Consider the following 4,380-nt stretch of genomic DNA (forward strand, 5'->3'; position numbering starts at 1 on the left):
CCCTTACTCACTCAGATTTTGAGTGGTTTTTATGCGCATCATCAGCGTTTAACGCCATAAACCTGATTGGTTCATGATAATTCAGGTTTTGTTTTTTATTCATATCTACAAGCATGTGTTTATCTACATGAAGTCTTCGAGCGTATTGTAATTAGCTTGAATGCATTGGACGGTGACCCTGCTGCTGCTCTGCTACTGCCCGGGCTGCCCGCCCTGCTGCCCGGCTACTGCACCTGCATAAACGCACTTTAATAGCCATTTGTCAGCTAATGTGTTCATTTTGCGATCGATCAAATGAACCACCAGTTGACAGCGTTGAGAGAGTGTCAAAATGTTGCAGATTATCGAGTTTGTATTTATGTATGATCGCTTTCGGATGTGGGCGAGCTGCGAGTCACGATTATGTTAATGTGATAAGAACGCTTTTAGAAAGCTTTTCGAATGCTCTACATTTTACCCGCTACTCCCACAATGCTTTGCTGTGAACCGAGCACAAGTACTATGCTGAATTTCAGCTGTCCGCGCCTTGGGTTCATTGTGATTCATGGCAGCACTTGCGGGGCAGAGGCACCCCTTAACATTGATCTTGAATAATGCCGGCAATTGTGGCAGCCCCTGTCGCCATTTCCTCTTCCGTCCAACCTTGGCGCTGTAACCAGACAATGGAGGAAAACAGAATAGACCAGACAAGACCCCTTGGATAATTTGAATTTTCAACTATAATCTTTATTGATAACATTTCTCGTTCGTTCGCAGTTTTATCGTCTTCAACTCTTATCATATTATGACGTACAATTTGTATATGTATTTGTATATTTATTTTCTTGTTTATATATATATATATTATATGTATATGTATGTATATTGTATGTATATGCAATAAATATTTTGTTGTGTGTGTTCTAGGGAGTATGCGTGCGTTCTATGCTTAGTGCAATTGCAATAATTGTAAACTCGATAAGCCTCGACAATCTACATACATATATGATTGGACTCTGCCTAAATGTGTTCCATGTGTGCGCGAACTTAGGAGAATAACTTGAGAGCAAATAATGTACATATACACATTCCATATAGCACCGCGAAATGTACAAACAACTTGTTGAATCATGTGTGGTGGGGTGTGGGGTGGGGTGGAACTTAGCCTTAAAGATAAAAGAACCTTAAACCATACGTAGCAATTAGATAATAAAAATAATAATCATCGCGATAACAACTAAAAGCTAAAAACTTAAAATATAGTTTTGTACAATTTTTACGTGGATACAATTAGCTTTATTATATTATATATTATATATTATTTATGCTTGTATATTCATCATTTTATTAACAATATTTATCGTTGTTGTTCTTGTGGGTTAGGACGATACAATTAAAACGATTATTCATGCATATATTGTATTGTGTTTGTCTGTATGTTTAATTGCGAACAGCTAATGCGACATTCGATAACTTTTAAAGTTATATAGACATTAAATTCAACCAGCGATTGCGTACGAGTATAATTATATCCATATCCATATCCACACATCCATTGACTTGCATTTGTTTAAAAACATCCATCCAGCATGATCAAATGCGTGACTGCCACTCTCTCCACTCCATTCCACTCCACTCCACTCCTTTTCTCTTCACTTTAATTGCCTGGCTAATTGACCTACATTTAAATAATTATGTGTACGTGTGTATTTTTTTTTTTATAGCATTATGCCTGTTTAAATATGAATCCTTCATTTAAAATTAATATATGCATGTCGTAGTTCAGCGTTTTGCTTTTTCATTTTTAATTCTCCCGTTTAAATACAATTTAATTATATTTGTGTTTGCCTTTCATTAATTCATGTATAAATATTATTCCATTATTAATAATTGCGATAGGTACGTTTTGGAAAAACTTTGCAAAGGTCTGAAGTGCTTTGAGTGCGCTGTGCGTTCTGCTAGAGTTTCCCCCGTTTCCACTCTCTCTCTCTCACTGTCTCACTGTCTTTCTGGGTCTATAGGAATGATGCTGATTGAGTGCTGATGTGGAGACTCTATGTGTAACTACTCATGCCCCCATGCTCCATGCTGTTGCTGATCTTAAAAAGTTGGATTGTATCAAATGCATTAATATTGGCTCCAAAAATTGTTTCAATTGTTGTTACTTGGTTTGTTGTTTGGTTGTTTTGATTTTTGAGAGAAATGCGCTACCCTTGAAAAGTCCGTTACAAAAGTCTTTGAAGTTATTGTTTTTAGTTGCCATGAATAAGTTTTGACCATCTGCTGCACCTCTCTAGTTTTTGGTTAGCCTGCACAGGAACGTGTTTGATTCGACTCATCGCTGGTACATACATACCTATATGTACCCCACATACAATACATACATACGCAGACACCGCAGATACTACTACGAGTTTAGTTGCGACCCTTTTCCTACAGTTCAAGAACGACCGCTAATTGTGTTTAATTGATATCGTTTGAATGACTTGCAACACGCTTACATTGATATGTTGAATCTTTGATTTCCATATTGTATATGTTGTATATATATATATATCTGTATCTGTATCTGTATTTATATATATATCATAATATGCATTAACAATCGCTTACTGCCGCTCACAAAAATTCGTTTATTTCCGCAGAATCTACTGACTTCGATTTGTTTTGTAATAGTCTCTTCAACAGATATTATTCCCATATAATATATATATATACGTAACTCAGTCACATTAAGAATTGATACGATTTTCATTTAAAATTGTTAGCAAATTTCCTAGTTTGATTCTGAAGATAAATGCAGCGCATATTGTGCTTGATTATTATACGAGTATTCGGTAATCGTAATCGGAGTTAGTTGTTTATTTACGAGCTGATTTCGCTTTAGTCGTTTAGCTGTAGAAGTTATCCCGTTGCTGGTACAGCGGCAGTGAATCGGTCGGTGATTCCGATCCTTGCTCCTCGTCGCTGCCCTGACTCGTTCTGTTGGCCGCCTTTGACATGGCTTTCTCTGTGGGTTGACAAGAAATAAAAGAGTTAGTTCCACTTCGTTCCAGACAGCCACTTCACTTCAACCCGTTCATAGGCAAAACACCTTCCCAAGCGTGCTGTAAAAGTTTCGAGTATATATGTATGTACGTATGTAAGAAAAAGGTACACCGATAACCAGTTCTATCCAGTATCGTATCTGTGTGTTGGTTTTTGTTGGCTTTGGCTTTGTGTAGGTTTTATTTTGTAAAAGTTTTGTTGTGTCTGTTGTGTTGTGTTGGGTTGGCAGGGTAGAGTAGGTATCTGTCCTGCAGCTGCTCCTTGTGCATTGGGCATATACTTACTCATACATATGGGGCAGCGATTAAGCGCTCTCTTGACTCTTTTTTCGACTACTTTAAACGCATTTTAGGCAGTGCAGCAATTTAGTTTAGAAACTAAGCAATTGGCTTGCAATTTTGAGTTAAACACTTTTTGCAAACATCTCTGGTAGAAATATTTCTTAGATTCCGAAGGAAAATATTATTTTGCAGTCCCTAAATAATTTCAAGATTTTGATTTATTGCTTCCTAAACTAATATATAAATTAACTGAATTATTTTCCTATAATTAAATATTTCCTTGTGAAATATAATATTTTAATAGAGAAAATATATGTCCATTTCTTGCAAAAAAGTTTTTTTCTTTTAATATTATTAACTTTACGCAAAAAAAAAATGAAATGAAAATCCTTGAATTTCAAATGATTGTATTACTCTTTTCTTCGAACTTTATCAAATATGTATCTGTCGAATCTGAATATATACACACAAGTATGTATATCCTAAACTAATTTAGTTATTATAATCCCTAGATTCCAATAGACTTGCTTTTCGGTGCGGACAAAACAGTTCCGTGCTCTCTCTAGAGAGTGTTTCTAGTGTGTGTTTTTTGGAGTGTTTGGTTGGTTTTTCTTTGCGTTTTTGTGTGGTGTTGCAGGTTAGATTGGTGTTAGAGTGCAATTTTTATATATATATATATAATTCGGTTATATTATATAATTAGTTATAAAGATAAGTATCGTTATGGCGTGCAGGCTGATTAGGTGTGCCAATGTGGTTTCGAACAGACTAGGCACAGTTTTTGGCTTGATTAATGGTATGGCATGGCATGGAAGCTACATAAGCTACATAAACGTATACACTCGTATACTCTACAAGAAGTATTATTACGAGTATTACGTGTATGTGGGGATATCATTTCATATGTTTAAATGTATTATCGAAACGTGTACAAACCTTGACTTACGGATTCAATTCGTATTTAACTGTTGTTCTTGTGCTTGTTGTAGTTGTTGTTGTTGTTGTTGTACTTGTACTTGTTGCTATTGCGTTGCTGTTTATTCTTGTTGTCGGTTTTTAGTATTTTGTTGTT

This window comes from Drosophila obscura, unplaced genomic scaffold (genome assembly GCF_018151105.1).
Source record: "Drosophila obscura isolate BZ-5 IFL unplaced genomic scaffold, ASM1815110v1 contig_150, whole genome shotgun sequence".
In the NCBI taxonomy this organism is placed as follows: Eukaryota; Metazoa; Arthropoda; class Insecta; order Diptera; family Drosophilidae; genus Drosophila; species Drosophila obscura.